This window comes from Struthio camelus, chromosome 7 (genome assembly GCF_040807025.1).
Source record: "Struthio camelus isolate bStrCam1 chromosome 7, bStrCam1.hap1, whole genome shotgun sequence".
Classification (NCBI taxonomy): domain Eukaryota; kingdom Metazoa; phylum Chordata; class Aves; order Struthioniformes; family Struthionidae; genus Struthio; species Struthio camelus.
This window is the reverse complement of record NC_090948.1, coordinates 25785236-25805296: the sequence shown is the minus strand read 5'-3', so window position 1 is coordinate 25805296 and position 20061 is coordinate 25785236. Positions and strand designations below refer to the sequence as shown.

Genomic DNA, 20061 nt, shown 5'->3' with positions numbered 1-20061 from the left:
ATTTTTACAAGAGTCAAAACTATACATTTTAAGCACTGGTGTTATAATAAGGCATGAGACAATTTGCTTAAGACGAAATAAAATTCCAATACAACACAGTTTTCTACCACCTACTGATTTACAGTTGAATAATATAATCAACGAGACCAAACTATGCTTAATGTAAAGTCAATAAATTCCTTTTTGCTGTTGACACAAAAACCTACTGGGAATTTAACACTTGAGGAAATTAATCATTACAACACTCTGGCTCAATGCACATCTATATTGAAATAATTTGGTCTTTAATTCACTTTATTTGTAGTTAGGCTTAAAGCAGTAAATTTAACAGAAGTGGGTCTCATTAAATTCGATTCAGTTCAAACTGCCTTTCATTAAGCTTGGTATATTCAAACAAGCTAAAAAAATAGTTTCCTTTAAAACGTGGTTATGGATTATTAAGCAACTCAAACAAACCAAGACCATTAATATGCAATACAATAACAGCACTTATATTTAATCTGATCAAAAGCCAATATTAATGATGTGTTTGCTTTCTTGAGGCACACAGATGCTCTTTTTACTGGCCACAGAAACTCACATTCATGAACAACAGTGAGATTACCTAAATGAAGCTTCTAGATGCCACTGCTATAACATCCCAGCTGCCTGGTTTTTAAAACCTTGTGTCCTCTCACTTGGACATGGCTTAGCCTTGTGGTTCCCAGGCTTAGTTTGCCAGGAAACCCACAGCAACAACAGGTGGCTCATACAAAGCCAGTTTGGGAGACTTCGTAAACTCATAGACTAGGAGAATTTGTGCAAAGTCACTTGACCACACCGAAGAGATAGATCCAGCTGAGATGACCACTACTCTCCACTCCAAGCTAAAAGCGGCGGCAACGCTGGAAGATACAGCAGCGATCACAGCTCAACTCTAGCTGCAAGGACGCATCAGCAGTTCAGCATCCTGGGCATGTCTGCAGCCTAAAATCCTTTCCCCATCTCTACCAGGACAGGGCAAGGAGAGGCACTATCTATCTACTCATCACATAAGCTTTGTTGCCTGCATACTGCAGTCTGAAAACCTCTGGCAAAACAAGACAGCTCAAACTAAACACTTATACACATCTCAGTAACTTAAGCAAAATGTTAATCACTCCTACACACATTTAGCTCTCCACTCTGTTGTAACTTGAGAAGCAACAGGCAAGACACTTTATGCAAAGGTGTTGCTTGCTCTCAGGTGGACTCTCAGGAAGAAAAGTTTATATGATATGAATAGACTGGTATACTCAATGATTTAGACTTTCTCTTTAAATCCACTCTCATCATCTCCACTTCTCGAAAGCAGATTCAAGAGTTAATTCTATTTGAAGTAAAGGACAAAAGTTAAGTTTGTATCTTCTGAAGATAATCATGTTTCCCTCAACCCCTTCCACTACGCATAGTTTATGACTCCATGTCTTCAAAATTTCAGGCTTTTGCTATAAGATGAAGTCCAATACCTACACTACCATTGAGTTCTAAAGAGCAGCCACATATTAGATTGCAGTGGAAAGAATGAGGGGATGACCTGCTATGAAATAAAATAGCACTGCTATTGATTAAAAAAAGAAGGAGGGGGGAAAATGAACTGCACCCTGAACCCTTTTAATTCTTTTCTCCATTCCTCAAAACAGACAACTATCAGAGTCACCTGGTCAAGCTACTTTCAAACCTACTCCAGTTACTCCTGTAACAAAACTATTCTGTAAGACAGAAAATACAGGACAAAAATATATATATACACACACACACACACACAGAGGACACCACAAAGAAGGTGCTAGAAAACATGCTAGTGGGTAGAATCCTCTCAAGAAGGGCATCCTAATCCTTGCAGCTTTATAATATTGTTTTCTTCAAGCATAGTCTGAAAAGTAGTCTACACAATGGCAAACCGGTCCTTTACAGCTTAAAAGCACAGCCACCACCTTCAGGTCTTACTCCTCTCTTCTTGCAGTAGTAACTGCAGTGGAAAGGCCATTCTGGTTGTATGCCAGCGTCAGCAGCGCTACATATGGGGAAACGCACAGTTTGATTCTTAGGAACATGTCACTCAGAAGACACATAATAAAGGCTACCCATCACTGAGCCAGGATGGCAGGAGAAAGTCTTCTGGCAGCAGATTAAGTTTGGAGCAAAATACTTATAAACTAGAATTCAGGTCCACCCTAAGGCAAACCAGAATACTAAGGATGAGAACACCAAGCCAGCTTTGCAAGAAACGTAGAAGTCAGGGCTGAATTTTTCAACAGGAAAAAATTCAGTAAATATGAAGCTTTACTGCGAAAAATGAATTCAAAGGTGAAGCAGCAGCAGCTGGTGAGCTGATGATCAGAGAGAGTTACTTATGATCTTTGCATGTGTTACAAAGATTTCAGAGAAGTAGCATAGGTAGATAAGACAATGATAACCCCGAGAGTTCTGAGACAGGGCACACAGAACACCAGCTAATTCTCTAACACATTTAGTGCACAGTAAGCATTGCGCTGATAAGTAAATGTGCCATTTCCCAAATCATGAATAGTAGAAGAGAGAGGGGAAGGACACAACTAGTTTGTCTTCTTTATAAGCTTCAACCCCCAGTAGAATTTAGCCTGGTATACTTTTGTGGCTCCAAGTTCTGAATTTGCATGCAAGTACCTAGAAGTCCTTCTCCACCCCTCAAAATAAACATCATAACAGGGTTATGTGAGTGATGTTCATGAGACTACAGTTCATTCTATAGTCAAAAACTGAGAAAATGTAGTAATGCAAAGACCACTCCTTAAGTTCTCATGACAAAATGAGGAGTCCACAATTACCCAAATGGTTACATTACTGAGTTTCTCTCACTCCCGAGTTTTCTCGTAAGATTATTGCACAGGTCAGGAACACACTGACACTACAGGTTCCCGGACCATTTTGCTCGTGACTTCAGAAGGACATTAAACAAAACATCAATTAAGAGAAGCCTAAGTCTATTGCAGCAGGACGTGGTGCCATGGCACTGTTACACCAGCTCTGCATCTTCTGGGAATGGCCCCAGGCACCTGCAGCTGGCTGATCCCAGCACCAACTAACTTGGAGACAAGTGAAAAAATGTCAACACTGCTAAACAGTTGCCAATACCTGCAGAAAGGAAGCAGCTATCAACCTAGAAGTCACGATTACAAAGTTAACAGCACAGAGTTGTATTTTCTTCATTCACATTTCATTCATTTACTGTAATCTTATATTTTTCCCCTTTATTCTTACTGAATCTTGCACCCTGTTTTTTCTAAAAAGCAAAAACAAACAAACAAAAAATCACATAGGCTGGGCAAATCACTGTATAAATGAGGGCAATTCAAATAGAACATTTGTATGCATGCACGTATATACACACACAAATATATAAATACAAATGTATAAAGTAACCCAAGGCACACAGCAAGCACTTCTTTTGGAAGATAAACAGCTTCAAGGGAAGAGAAATTTTTAAAAGAGTTATTTGCATAAATTCCTGAATCTCTACTGCTAAGCAGCATTCGAACATAAAACCATACTCCTGCAGTTTTCTCCTCTTGAGATTTACAGTTAAATTATAACAGAAATACTTCCTGGTTAAATTGGACAGAATGCAATACAGCTTTTATCAAACCAATAAATATGTTATAATACACAAGCCTTGGGCCCTAAGAGACTTTCTTCTTCAGGTGCTGGCAGTTTATAAATTAGCTCATTTGTAGCACAGAGAAAGCTTCATAATTAGTAACTAGTTTATCATTAAAACCTTGCAATTCACTGTATGATGTCACAGTCTAATGAGTTTGGCTCTCATTTACACACTCAATTATTTCCTGGCATCTCAGTACATTCAATACCATTATTTCCTGTATAATTGACCAACTTCAACAGCTGTAATTCTTCTTCCGTAAATACAGAATATATTGCACCAGCCAAGATCATAGCTATCACTCTTAAACTGTACATTATGTGGAATTATTTTAAGTTAGTCAAGGCTTAAGATGCTTTGCCCTGCAGCCAACAAAAGTTTGATTTAAAAAGCACTGTACAGTAATTAGATTTAAGCAATAGAATTACTTAAAGCACAACACTCATTGACTGGTAGAGCTTTTACTGCAATGGATTAGACTCATTACCTAAAGAGACTGAAAAGCAGCTCAGGATTCATTTACTTCTGGTACTAGAAATGAATACATTTAGTTCTGATGACAGCAGTGAACAGAACACACAGACGTAAGTTCTGCGGGTCCACCTATGCCAGGCAGTGAGAAGTGGTGTCCTGGCTGATTCAAATCTCAAGTAGTAACAAACTTGCTAAATCCTCTCAATCTCTAGAGAAAAGATTCAAAGAATATGTATTCCACAGTTTCCAAAAAAAACCCAAAATAGCAATTCCATTTAGTACAGACATGGAAAAAACAGTGAAAGATTCAGCAAGGATTTCTCAGATGGCTGTTTGAAATGAAACACTAAGATTTTTTTGCAAGAAACTCTTGCAAAAATCTTTATCTCCAAGAACAAGCAAATCTGAGAAAACACCCGTCTTGTTTAGCATAAGAGGTCTGAAAGTCAAGAAGTACTTTCTTAAAGGCCCACAACAGAAGTCAAAGATGGTCTTCAATGAGTCAAAGGAGAAAGCAGTAGCAGAAATTAGACACAGGATTCACCAGCCTGGAATCATCCTTCATCCCTACTACTAACTGCACAAGTGAGAAAACAATGAGGAAAGTATACATTTAGAAATCAGTTTGTATACCACAGTACATACACACAGAAGACAGCTTTCACAAAAAGTATTTTTTTCGTCCTCTCACTTCTGCCCTTCAATTTAATAGCATCAAAGTAAACAGGATTCCTTCTGTTGTTTCTTTGAGTCTTGCTTGGAACGTAATGGATAATACCTGTTAACTGCGGGATACAACTTATGGAATTTTAGAGGTGTGTGACTAGATACAGTTTAGCCCTCCTCTAACCATGTTTTCTGCCTATCAGCTTGGGAGAGACCTTGGAAATGTAAGTGCTCAGGTCCCATTTCCTGTCCTACGAACCCCTCCATTTGAGTTAACTCATAACTACAGAAAGCTATGAGATAAGAATTCTTCCCGTTTCACACAGGGGCTCCCAACAGTACCATGTTTTTTTTTTTTTTTAATTTCCTTTTATTTAAATATTGCAATCATCCTGCTATTAAAAACAACAAAGACTCTTCCTGTTAGGAGGCAGACTGCTTTTTGGTTGCTGCACCATAAGCATGTGTCAGTTGTCACCCACTACAGCCAGCACAAAATCCTAGCACTCAGGACATTTTCCTCCAGAGAGGATGTATTTTACTAAGGATGAAGACACTAGCCAAATGTTTTCCAAAGTTTTAACAGATATATGCCAATCAACATGGATGACAGTTGAAAAGGTTCCTCGAACATCTGCTGATACAGTTGCATTGGTCTGAAACATCACTCAAATTAAGCTACATAGTCCACAGGGAAAAGGACTAGATAGAAGAATGGAAGGCTCCCCCCTCAAAACCTGTACACCTCAATAATGTTTTGGGGTGAAAAGCTGAAGTATCTGTAATAGTACACTGTAAGACCAGAGTGACAAATCAAAACTTACAAGTATGGTGACACGGAAGGTCACTGTAGATCTTGCATGTAAAAACTTGTCTTGAACAAATTCAGGAAGTCTTGCATCACCAACTTCAAAGTCAAGGTTAACTCCTTACCTCACCTACAGCACGGCCACCTGATCACTTAAGTAAGTGCAACAGTATCAAGCTCTGCACCATACTTTCCCTGCAGCTTCACATAAATCCAGTGTTTTATTGAGGATAACCATGACAAGTACACACAAAAGTTAACCTGCAACAAAGCCTTCCACAGAAAACAAATTTATATAGACACACATATCTGGCATTACATGTTCAGTATGCTCTGATTTTTGAGGAAAAAACTAGCCTCTATGGCAGAATCTTGGGCATAAAGCAGGAAGTTTTAGCAATCCATTAAAGAATTTGAATACTTGTTTGTGCAAAGCTTCCAAACAAGACAACCCTAAGAAAAAAAATTTTTTTTTTTTTTTTTTAAGAGGCATGAACAAGAAGTGAGGCTAGTCTTCAAATCCAGTAATCCACGACCACAAAAATTCCAGATTAGTTACCAGTGTACATCACTTAAGATCATATACGCATAAAACTGATAACAGCTTGATCCTTCATAAAGGAATATTACTTCATAACCTCTCACATTCTGCAGAAGAGTTAAATCAGTATCTTTCAAAGTCAGGTAAATAAGATGTTAATAGAGAAAAACTTCAAAAAAAAAAATCTGCAGGGTAAATCAGGCTAGTCACCCACTATTAAAAAAATTCCACACTTCCACTATAAAGCTTTCACATATAATCCAGGGAGAAGCCTCCTGCCCCCCCCAAGCAAACATTTGTATGACACTTCTGAAAGACTCTCAAGTCAGAACTAAGCATTAGGCTCTAAAACCTAGTCTCATTTGGTCTTTTGACTCTGTTCAGAGTCAAAGGTTGAATAGATGAAGTGAATAAGCGTAACCAAGTAGAACAGACAAACAACTTTGGTGTTACAATTCATGATCAAAGAAAGATAGTATTAATCCAGCAGTAAAAACTTGAGATCTTGAGTTAACACACTAGCAGATAGCCCCGTTCTAAAGCTTCACCTGCACTACAGCCACTGCGGAATTGGCAACATCACGTGCAGATAGGAAATAGACAGTCCCTTCCAAGGCCTTGTCCTAATTACAAAAATTAAGCACTGCCTCCTGTAATTATCTCATCATGTGCACCCAACTCAGGCCTTGAGCCACACATCTTTTAGCTATGTAAATCTATTGTGGAAGACAGGTAGGAGGGTGGGAGAAGCAAGTGCCAGTGAAACATAAAGGTGAGAAAGACTTTTCCACCTCCAGCAGATGAACAATCCGAGATTCATCATTTCACGTTTCCCACTTCCTCAAATTATTTTAAGCCAAAACTTAAAATGTTAACACTACAAAAGAATCTAATAAAGAACTATGACAGGAAACAGCATGAATTATACTGGGCCCTACACCACAATGGGAAGTACGCTCAGATCATAGTTGGCTTTTTCCCTTCCCCTAGTCATTAGCAATGAAACCACAAAACTCAAATTAAGATTTTATCACCTAGGGTCCCCCCTTGGGAAGATTCAGGAATGGCTCTACAAAGAAGTAAACTCTGTTCAGCTTGATGCCTCTGAACTATCTTCATTAATTTAGAAGAAAAAGAATGAGATCTGTTCATCTTGACACAATCTAAGCATTGCTTTTATCACCTATTCTATTTGTATTAGGGACTTCCCAATTAGCACTCCAGAGAAGTATTTGACCTTATTACAGAAGTAATTCAAAACAGCATACAGTCACTACTGATAGGTCCTGAGAAGTATCCAGTCTGAATACGAACTGGTAAACTGGGCAAGAAAAAACCCTGAGCATTATCTAACTTATACCTAGTATGATCAGATTTAACTTAGATTATTACACAGAGGCATAACTGCCTCTTCACTTTCAGAACAGGACACTTTCCCAACGCCTCTTCAGAGGTGGTAAGAGTCAAGTATTTCCTGCGGCTTTTTCATCAAGCTTTACACTGATGAGGCTAAACCATAAACGCCAACAACCTCAGAGGAGATAAAAACAACAAAAAACAGAAAACCTCTTCAACGCATTCCTACTACATTAAGAGAAAAGTCTATGTTTTGCTGTTGTTTTCATTAAGTGCGTTATTTGTTCCAGATTTTGCTACTTTTGGAAAAAGCTTGAAAGGTACTTGGAACCCCAGGCTTTGGAAACAAAAAGGCAGGCCTACAGCATAAATATTAAATCTTCATCTTCTGCAGTAACAACCATGGAGGGAACAGGTGCCAGTAACAAAGTATAAACTGTATCAAGTAGATCCATGATGGGATTTACTAGAGCCGCTAAGAAAAATATTTTCAGACTAGTATTTTCTGTTTTAAGCATACAAAAGAGTTAAAACTACAAATAAAATACAAAATTATCTTCTAATACCTCTTAAATACTTTTAGTATACACAGTATTTGTATTTCTACACGAAATTCAATATAGCAATAGCCTACTGGAGAACATATGTACATTCACACAGCTCTTTACAAGCAATAGCTCCAATCCTGGTTTGAAATGCAGTTATAAATCATGCTTCCCCAACAGCATTTCTGTCTACCTCTGTCAGGGGGACCTCTTTGCTATATCAGTCCCAATTAAGAATTTAGTATTCTCTCCTACTGGTTTTATATTCTACTAAATCTGTTTTCATTAAAGAAGGTTATTTAAGCTAATAAATTAATATACAATATTTCCTCCTCCTGGTGAGGCTTCTTCCAAGCAAACTGTCACAATTTAGCACTAAGTCAGTCTTCCTTCAACTGTAGCACTTTAGAGTATTTTATTAAAAAGTTAGGCAAAGAAAGCTGCCTTTGTTAAAGGCTTTACAAAGATCTTTAAGGTGAATGGGATTGGTAAGTCATACAACTATATAAAACCTCCAAGTTGTAACAAGTATAGGTAATGTCTGCCTAGGCTATCTTTAGCTCCAAAGTTACCCACACAAGGGAACAATAGTGCTATAACCAAGACTGTGCCATAAGCTGTCACTTGAAACTCTGATATTAGAAGCTGGTACTTTTAGAGTTACTATGAAGCCCAAGTATCTTCAGCCTCATCTCCAGTGAGGGTGCAATCCCTCACAATGAAAGATATCATTGCACAAAACATTATACTTTGGTCTGGTTTGTCTGAAGAAAGCACTAATCATTTTAGCTTAGCAACCTTTCCTAGAATACATTGCTTGACTAAGTGATGAAAGACTTGATTTTCATAGATTATTCATTAGACCATTATGCAATAGTTAGTTTGAACATCTGCACAATCACAGATGCTAAGCACATCATTTCTCTTTTCTAAATGAGAGAGTATCTCAGCTCTTCACATACTACAGACAAGGTTAAGTCCAAAACACAGAGCAGGTTATGAAAGTTAAGTTAGATACTTAGCAGAAATGGAGAGCAGCTCTTAGAAAGATACTGGAGTTAGATCTGTCAACCTTTCAGTAAGCTAGAAGGGGTGGGGGGGGGGGGGGGCAGAATTCCACTGAGTGCAAAAGAATAGTGCATTTCTCAGTTTAAAAAGCTATTTCAAATAATCATAAATGATAGAATGTATTCTACCTAAGGGTTGGTGGTCACCTAAATGCCACTGTACTTAGAAATGGAACCCAATTTGATTATTAAGAAAGATATTTGGGGTAATCAAACAAATTCGAAGTCCCTTTCTCCCCCTCTCCCAAGTTTTTAAAACACGCAGCATTTGACAGCAGTATTTTCACAAGACCATGGAAAACATTTCATCATCCAAGCCTCCTGTAAAAGAGGTTCAGAATAACATATACCTATCTTTCTATAAATGTAATATATTTCATCCAACTTAAAACTAGACTCACTGTAAAATTCAAAACTTCAAACAATGATTTTTAATAATCTTTTTCATTATAATCCTGACAGCAAAACAGACTTTCAAGTTTTTGGACAATTTAAACAGCAACAGCTGAACACCACTCTGACTTCCATCCCAAAAGAGTGTTTGAGGTGTTCTTTATTTTATTAAATATATAATGTTCTACTGGATTCTTACGTTTTCCCACCTCAGATCACATGTCCTGAATAGATTTCTACCCCTAACTGGCTCCTTACCTTCCATGCAGTTTCAAAGTTCTATTTAAGCAGGTAGGGATGAGGAACCTGAACTGGGTCTCAGCAACACCCTGCTTCCCGCAAGTTACATTAGACTGTTTTAAACTTAGCCTCTTAAACCCTCTTCTATTTGCCTCTTGCCCTGAAAGAGGGTCACTGTGGCACCCAATGATTTCTAATCTATTTCTGAATCTTGCTAAGGGTACTGTTAAGCCTTGGGAAAGTTGCTCTCTAGACGACTCCTGAAGTACTCAATCCATTATTACATTACAGAAGAGAGTGTATTACCCTATTCTACAAAGCACAGGAATTCAAATAGCACTAATGCATAAAGGGGTATATCATAATACCTTATTCTAATTATATTTTAGCGATTCTATTTCTGGTCCACTTGAATTATTCTCAACAAAATCTTTCAGAGCCTTCTTCCAGCATAGAATTTTCTTGCATAAAGCTATACTGAACTGAAGACTTTAAACTGTTTGGGGGGTGGGGGTGGTTCGTTGTTAGGAAACTTCATAAGCACTGCCTAACAACCCAGAACCCGTTGTTTTTCACTACTGCGATCCAGAGAGTTTAAGCTTTACTGAAGGAATACCCCAATTCTCACCCCCACAAAATATACTAGAAAAAAGGTATAATTCAAATGTTGAAAACAGTCTCCAATAAAAGCAATCTATTTGAAAATCCCATTCTACCTAGACTGTTTACAAAGGGCTTTGGAGACAAGATTACAAGCAAGTTTTGATATACAAGTCATCACCTTTAATATGTATCCCCCAATACATCAGGTGTACTCACACACATAATCCAAAATAGATTATAGTTCTATTTCTAAGCTTCAGTAATCAATAGATTGCCTGAACTGTTCTCCAGGCAAGCCGCATCAAAAAACTAGGAACTAGTTTTAACTGATGTTTGCCATGTCAGCCAATATCAAATAAGACTTTCTGCAAAAAAAAGAAAAACCTTCAATAAGACAAAAAAGAAGCAAGCTCCTTCTGCACCTTTTTAATATAAAAATGAGGGGGAAGGAGGAAGAAAAAGGCTACTTTCAAATTTTGATATCAATAACCATATGGTGACAAAGTCAAAAAAAACACAGTTTAGTCAAATCCTGAGGACACTATCTTAATGGATTACCTTGGTTATTAAAAATATAGAAGGTAACATCAAGTAAATAAATTCTTATAGTGGTCTAATGCTCAGTACCTGGTACTAGATTAAATACTCTTTAGCATAGTCTTTGTACACATCAAATCCAGAATTCAACAACAGTAGAGCAGCTGCTCAGTGACTGGTCTGCAGAATTCAATGAATGACAAAAGGTTACCTTAATTCAGTGAGATAATCAGTGCACATTTACCCACTACCAAGAGTTTTCCAACCATCTGCAAGGCGGCAGAGCTAACTGCCTATAAAACAACTGGCAGCATGCTGACATGTCCTCATGTCAATGAAAATTTATCTCTTAGCAACAGCTAAAAAGAAGCTGAACTTACAGAAATATTTTAGAGGCATCATGAGCCAACAATTTCTTAGTAAGTGATTTTGATTGCTACTGATCTCCAAACAGATGTCTACTCTAATTGGTAAAATTAAATACACACTTAAAAGAGGAGGAGGGGAGAGAAGTTGTCATGGCAATAACAATGGGAGTCATTATAGACGTGCACATAAAAGAAAGTTAGCCTTATTTAAAACTGCTGGCCTTCCAATGATATCACTAACAATGAAAAAAAAAAAAGCATGTGCTGCACGCAGAGAAAAATATGCTATTAAGGCTATTGTCAGAAATTGTAACAGAGAAATCGGCTAAAAACTAATATTTCTGAGAGGAAAAAAAATAAAAAAGAGTCAAGAGTAAAGTTACTTTAGATACCAAAACTACTTTAGGATTCCCTCCTCTACTAAGTAGTAAGTAAATTGAAAAAGAAAACTTGAGCAAGTAAGTATACTATGAAGGTGTAAATATCTTTAACTCCAAATTAAAAGTGCAAAACGTTAAGGGATCAGACTTTACAAATAAGAGCCATACAGCATTGCAGAAAAAACACACACACACACTCTTTTTACTGAATTTCATTTGTGATACCAAAACATTCAGCAAGTTAGAACTATATCTAACCACATAGATTAGGAAAGAGGAAAAAAGCTTTCCTAAACTATAGTATTTTTAGTAGTTCTAATCTAGAATTCAAATCTTCCACAGTCCTCTTTAAAAACATCCAATTCCAATATTGAAAAAGAAACAATGTAATCCATTGAGTTTCAGTTTAACACTAGCATATTATAGGCAGTTCTGTTTGGAACTACACAGAGCAAATTAAATAACACATGTTCACAAATGAAATCTGAACTTTTTTTTGTCCTAAACAGGATAGAATTACCAGCTGCCAGTCAAAGTAACTTTCTCAAATAAAAATCAACTACAGCATGCTTATTAACATATAAACAGAGATAAGTGAGTTTTATTTCTAGCTTAACTCTAAAATTTATCTATACTTTTTCGCCAACAGGCTACAGTTGTCCAGTGGAGTTGTTGAGAATATTAGTTAAGAATGCAAAGTTATCAGCAAGAGAGGAACCAAACAGATCTCCCCAGTATACACCTCTCGAACCACTAGTATACAAGAGGTGTAAAAACAAAAACCTTTCAATCTTAGGGTGAAGAGCAGCTACAATGATTTCCTTAAATTCAGAGGCAGGAGCAAGTCCAAGTAAAACCTTGACTTTAGAGCTGTATAGGAAGTGTGTTACATTGCTGATTAAAAACAAAAACAAATAAAAAAATCCTAATCACCTTTCTAGCAGTGTAATTTTGTCAGGAGAGAGAGCACGAAAAAAATGACTACTGGAATGATATTCACTTTCAAACAGACCACAAAGTACTGTACTTACTACACTGTACTTAAAATGAACTCAGTCCACAAAATGCCAACATAAGCCACCCTCCTCCCTTCCCACACATGCTCCTTTGCTATACTGCCACAAACAAAGCTGCCTTCCCCACAAGCCCTTCTTACCCTGGAGTGTCGAAGTTTTACTCCACTGCCTTTGCAATCAAAGAGGTGGGTACAGTCTGGCAGTCACTATCAATAGTCAGATTGCTACCTGAATAGGTCCCATGCACTTGGGAAGCCAAATAGTATCACCCTGGATAATCCAAAGGGAAGAAGCTACTCCTAAGGCTCTCAAGAATGAGATGTTGAGATAACCAAGCGACCAACTTGAATGGAAGTATTCCAGTCTTTCACTACTAAAAAACAGATCTATATTCTTCCAGTCCAATCCAACCAGGAAGAACTCCAAAAACACACCCCACCCTGTAAGTCTACCTTTCAGGGTAGCTACACTGATACTCACTTTTATTTGGAGGAGAGCATGGGATGTGGAGAAAGAAAAACAGGAGGCAGCGAACTACTCACAAAAGACTAACCTTAAAACCACAGAGAGGAACGTAAGACCTATCAAGGAGAAGGTACAGTCATAAACTACAGCAGGGACTTTGGCTCTCAACTTTGAGCCAACCAGAGACCACTCAGAAAAGCCAGGAGACATCAGACTATGAATAGGCCGCAAGGTCTATTAGCCTGTATCTGCTTATTGGCTATACGATTCATGTTCCATGCTCCTACAGCAATCCAGTTATCACGGTAATGGTGAAGGAGCTAAGTATGTATTAACAATTCTTAACTAAGCATGGTATTGAAAGGCAATACACTTCATTACATAGCAAAAAAAAAAAAACAGTATGAAACAAATAGGGCAGAGTTAATAGTTACCTGTAGCATTCTGCTCCACGCAGAGCATCTTGAGTGTTTAAAAACATGTTCTTGCAAAGGTTTTTTGTTTGACTGGTGTTTTTCCTAAGCCTATTTTCCTAAGAAAAACAGACTTGCAGGATTTTGTTACCAAATCCATGAGCAGCTTTATACCTTGCTCATCTACTTTTGACCAAGTGTGTCAAATGCTCAGGACCTAGGCCTCAAACACACTGACATTTCTCCAACTTTTATGGAAAGCGACAGGTAAGTGGAAAAGACCCAATCAACATCACTCCAACTAGAGAATACACAGTTAGTCAGCAACAATAGTCCCTTCCGTTAGTTATCATATAGTTTCTATACCAGCTGGCCAACATAGATGAGCTCTGTCAACAAGTCAACCTAACAGCTGATTCAATAAACTGTATTATTGCAATTGAATGTCTGCTAAACATCAGCTTAGTAGAGAAGCAGAAATTTAAGTTTCTGTTCTCACAGAAGTTTGAAATTGAAAGGAATTAAAGCTACTAACAAATACCGGAAAACAAACAAAAAGAAATTTCAGAAGTTATAAAGATTTCAGAAGTAGCTTTCATGGGAGATAGTTCTCATACTGAAAGCTCTTCCTCATCTAAGGAAAGGTTACTCAAATAATAGGCCAAGTACTTTTCATTAGAAGGGGTGGAAAAGAAATTCTAATTAAGGTTTCTCAGGCACCTGCAAGACAGTCTCCTCACTTCATATAAACTTTTTTTTTTTTTTGCAAGCCACCACCTCCTGACAACTTGCAGCCACTGTGTCATACTTTTTGTATTTTCCACAAATAGGAGCAACCTCTAAATTCTTCAAAGTAACAAAAAGAAAAGCCACACACAAAAAGACAACAGTAATGTTCATTTTTAATGTTAGTCTACAGCCAAGATACTTGAAAATTACTAGCAAGTATCTTTCCTCCATTTCCTCCTTCACCAAATTAACTTTTATTTCAGAATGACATTTTTCAAGGTTAGTTTGTCAGTGCCCACTCTTGCCAGCACAGTCTTAGGCAAGGTTTACTGTAATCCTCAATCTAATATTAAATAGAAGTTTATTTCTGTTCAGTTAGTGACAGCACATTTAATCATGTCACCAGATTCCCATCCAGTTTCCAGAAAAGTGAATGCAAGCAACAAAAATGAACCTAGATTCCAAACACTTTAATCAGAGGATTTTATGGACCTACAGCTTAGAAAAACATCCCATACTGGTCATGGAAATTTGAGAGTCAAACGTACCAAAAATATTTTATTTTAAATATGTATCACTATTTCACTTACAGCTGACAGGGCACACCTGAGCTAGCAAAGTCTTTGCTCAAATTTTCTTTTTCTGCTCAGAAATCAGTCCTTCAAAGTCAAAGCAAAACGAATAATAGCATGTGTTGCCCGTAGACCCCAAAACAAAAGTTTTTCTTTTATTAAAAAAGGAAAAGTACTGCTGATTTCATGTCATAGTTTTTATGCAAGACACACAGAAGCTATTGGAACCTGAAACAGGCAAGTATAACTGGCAAAAAACACCACCCACACACAACAAAAAGACAGAAAGACATTTAAAGGAATATCTGTATGAGAGCTCGAGTTCTCATGTTCTTTTTATTGCCAGGATGCAATGAGTGCTGATTTAAGATAGGTCTGTTTCTGACTAGGCAAGGGCTATGAATGTTTACTCCACATATTTACATGTCAAGTACTAAGAAGAGTGGGTGGGGGAGGTAGGGAAGACAGACACCAAGCACAGAAAAACAGACAGGAATTCCTCTCAAGGCAATCCACCCCCTCCGCCCAAAAGAGGCTACAGAGATATATTCAGGGGGAGGGAGGAAGCGGAAGGGGAGAGCAAATTCCTCCAGTGGTTTATTTTTCCCTAATAAATAGATTCTTAGCATCTCACATGTTTGAATTTGAAAACACTTTTGAAGCTCTCTACTGAAATGTTGACAGCATATCTGCAAGATGAGCAGCTACTCACCATTTTTAAATGAACTGAACAAAAACAAAGAAGTTGTTTGAAGTTGTAAAAGAAATGTCCATCATCACATAAATGGGCAGTGATAAAGCCCAGAACACAATTCATGTTTTCAGATTTCTGGTCCTTAAATAACTTACAACAGATTTGAAGCAGAAGGACTAGCTGAAGCCTGGAGTTTCTTTAACAGCTACTGCATTCCATGTTTTCTCCAAGGTAGAGTATCTGACTTTTAATTGCATGATAATAAAATGAAATATATGGATGGCTACAGTGGAAGCTGTCACCTTTAACAACGTAATAGTTTAAAATTTGTTTCAAGAAGATTTAAAATCATTAAGAGACATAACTACCAATAATTTCCCTTTACTCAAGAAGTGTGTCAGGTTACTTGACATGCCTGTCTGCCATAAGGAATTCTTTCATGCTTGTCACGCACCTCATGGGAATGTAACCATAAAACAGCCACAGAAGAACAAGTTGCTGGTTTCTAAAACAGCGTGAGCTCCAATACTATGTCATGCAGTTAAATATATGCATATGTAAGTGCAGTAACAGATTGGTCCATATGCACATAGCACACACTGCTACCCAAAAGATGAGACTCTACCCTGACAAGTGGTTTTCTCCCATCATTTATTGACCGATTTATCTGCACTTTTTAGAACTTCAGAAAAAGTCTATTACTTGCATCTAAAAGAGAGCTTGCTTTGCTGAATCAGCGAGCATGTTTCCAGACATGCCACAATAAACAGGATTTCTACTGTACAATAAAGAAGCATTAATTCTTTCAAAACATTAATATTTTAGTGGCACTCACTTTTTATAACTGGTTAAAGAGTGAGGAGAGCTAGACAGTTCAAGGCAGAGCAGAAGTAATCAGATCAGAAAATATCATATGTAAATACAAGCCCCATTACATATTTTCATAAGCCTCAATGGGTATGTTTATAAACTGACTGACAATCAAATATCTATTCATAAGAGTCGATACCCTGTCCTCCTCGCCCGCTACTGCTAGCTTCCTTGTTAAGCTGACTCCTACAGCAGGCTTACTAGTGTTTACAAGACAAGAGCCAGCAACAAAGTAGGAAATCAAACAAAGTAGTGTCTCAAATTAGAAATGAAAGGAAGAGAGAGGACGCGGCTGCCACTATAAGCATGGAACTTGTTTAACTACTAAGTTCAGTTATTGAAATTGAGATTATTTTGGTCTTGAAAGTTGTTTAGGTTTAAATCAAACATTGCCTTTTTCATCACCTTTTAACTATTTCTGTGTAACCACTTGGCTTACTACTGCTCATTATCCATCTATCATGAGCACTTTAGAAAATTCCATCTCACAGTGCTTCAAGTTCCGTGTTATCCACATTTTACAGATCCACATTAAGACAACGGTTCTTCAAGCAGCTTGATATAAGGCGTCCATGTAAAATAATGGTGGAATTTAAACGAAGCCTAGCAGGCTTCAGTCTCAGCCTCCTCTATATAAAGCTAAAAGTTCAATGACTTCTGGATTCCCTAAAGTCTAAAAATAAGAACCCAAGAAAGCAAAAATCAGGACACGTACTTTTCTTAAGGCAACCTACAACGTGCTTTTGGAAACAAAAACTTGAAAGAGTGAGTTTCCCAGGGATGAATGAATGATTTTTGCCCAGTGGAGTTTCTCTCCCTCTTAAACTTTTGTAGCTAATATTCTGGCTATTTGATGTAGCTGTCTGCAAATTTTTGTCATCACAAGCTTGCATGAAGAAACTGCACTCTCTGCTTTATTAGCCAACAGTTAGAAGAAGCAGATAAGCTTTCAATCTAGGTTGAAATGATATAATATCGTAGGCTGAGAGACACTTCTGAAGCATCTATTCCAAGCAGAAACAACCTCAAATGTTTCTTCAGGTTGCTCAGGGTCTCACCTAGTCAAGTTTTTACCATCTCTGAGCATGGAAATTCCACAGCCACTGTGAGCCCTTGTTCCATGTTCCACCATTCTTATTATGAAGAGTATTCTCCTTATCTAATTGGAATTTCCCTTGCTGCAACTTGTTTCAAGTGGCTCTCACGCTTTTGGTGTACATGTCTTAGAAAAGGTAGACTCCATCTTCTCTATAATCGCCCAATAGATAACGCTGAAAAAAAGGGTGCTTTAACAGGACTTTCCCATGCAAAGACAAAATTTAAAAAAACTCTGCACATCTAGGATAATTTTATCTTCACTATACTCCTTTCAAGTATTAGTTATAACTACTTATTAGTTAAGGACAACTACTCAGAGTCTGAGGTGTGTGCCATAGACATTTGTCTCTCTCATCGAGTCAGCTGCACACCTGCTAGTTAATACTGCCACAGATACATAGACATTACATAAAAATTAATTCCTAAACCTACAAACAGTCCTTATCATCACTATGAAAGAAACACCTGAATCTGAAGCCAACCTTAAGACACCGCTGGAGACAAAATTGAATGCTGGGCAACATATGAAAACTATGTGGCAACCTTAGCATCACAGTTTATGCTAGCCTCCATTTTTATTGGGGATTCTACCTAGACGAGGAAATATCAGCCATGCCACCCAGACAACACTGCCATCATTCAGCTTCTCTTCTCCTATGCCAGAGTCCTGGTTGTAAAGAAAAGTAGAAGTCTGAAGCCTTCTCCTCTGCTAAGGAAGCAGAGATCCCTACATATTTGTATCTATAACTATATAAAAGGACACGAGTTAAGATTTTACAAGCCTGCAGAGTTTTCTTCCAAGGTTCCCCGCCCCCAAATATGCAAAAGCTTCTCAAGTCACAATAATCTAAAGTAACAAGATGTTTCTCACCTAAACACAGCAGCCCTAGAATGATCTAGGCAGAAATCCCTTTAACAGTTTACACTGTTCATATTTTAGAACATTGCCTGGTGCCAGCTAATTAGAAACTGTGGGCTCTTCTGCATGAACTTGGAGGAAAATAACAGCAAGAACTGAAGTAACACCAGGTATATGCTCCATATACAAAGAGTCATATAAGCAGACAGGAGAGGGAAGAAAGAAAAGACACACAAACACACCTACAGTTTTGATTCAGATTTATTTCAAGTAAAATTCCATTTTCAGCAAGATTATTATGAATATACTCAAGTCATGCCACAAAAATGCAGTAAAACTTTGGGTCAGTACAGTACATTGATGTTCAAACTGCAAGGTCTAGTTTTGAGGAAGAATGGGGGGGAAGGAAGGAAAGGAAGAATCTAGTCAGATATCCTTATTAAGAAGCTGTATATAAACAGGTGTCTTCAAGAGAGCTTGAAAAGAACCCAGAACAGCTCCTTTCACCGCAGTATGAATAGTAATGGGTACTCTGAAACAACGATCTGGCCTCTCTATTTCTAGGAAATGAAACGGTTGCAAATAACTACCACACACCTTCATTCAGCTGTTGCTGCTAAGTGACAGCAGGACAACTCAGGAAAAACACACACACACACAGAGATCCTGTCAAGCACAGGATCCTTCCACAGCCTAAGGACACATCCTGTCTAATCAAAAAGAGTCAGTTTGTAAGCCCTGGCGGACAGAGAGCGTACGTGGACACATTTGAGTGCATTTGCACATCTTACTCTGATCAGTGAACTGCTTTCGCAAAGTCACACCCAGTGTATTTTTATGGGTTAAAACTCACCATTGCCTCACTGCCCCCGTAACAAACCTTTGAATTGTTCTAAATCAATTGTTCAATAACAACATCATTCCAAAAAGCAGAACTGGTCTGCATTTCAGAAATAAATTCAGGGACTCTAGCAATCTTTAACTGCAAGATACACACACACACAAAATTTTTATTTTCAGTTTTCTTAAGTGGTAAAATTTTGTACTTGTAGAAACTGTTTTAACAAACTCTTATTTGAATTCACACTTAAAAATTTAATCTATATCAAAATAAACACAGACTCCGTAGGCATCTTTACCAAAGCATTAACAGAACAAGTCACAGTTCAGCGTGGCTGGATTCTTTCCTTATCATCAGCTATATGCACTTCCTAGTCTACTGAACTTTAAGGGATCAGAAAAGGTTAAAAGCTTTGTCCAACCTGCCCATCTCTAACAAAAGTTTATCAGCTTAAGTCAGTGGGACTTGCAATTTTAAGTTGCTTAGTGAATGCAAAGGAAACTCCCAAATACAATTGCACAGTTCTACATTACCAAGCTTCTAACTTTTGAAAGCATTGGTCAGGCCTATTAAGTTTGGAAACAAAAGAGCAATTTAAAAACTACTTATTCTGATTATATCTAGCTACTTAAACACTAGAGAATCGCTACCACAAGTTCACGTTTGTGATAGCAATTTAGCAAAGTTAACAGATGCCAGGAGAAGTGACACTGCAACCTTGCACTATATTAGCAACTTTTTTTAATGGTGAAAATTTTCAAGCTGAGCTTTTAAGTTTTCAAGCTAAGTTATTTAAACACTTCAGGCCATTTAATCTAGTTAGCCACACCTGCTATCCCCAGTGCGTCTTTTTTCTCTAACTGCC

At 37.6% G+C, this 20061-nt stretch overlaps 1 protein-coding gene across 7 annotated transcripts in view; it reads right to left on the bottom strand.

Moving 5' to 3' along the window:
* Window positions 1-20061, bottom strand: part of KAT6B (lysine acetyltransferase 6B) — a 125066-nt gene that overhangs the window by 89798 nt on the left and 15207 nt on the right. The window lies entirely within an intron of this gene.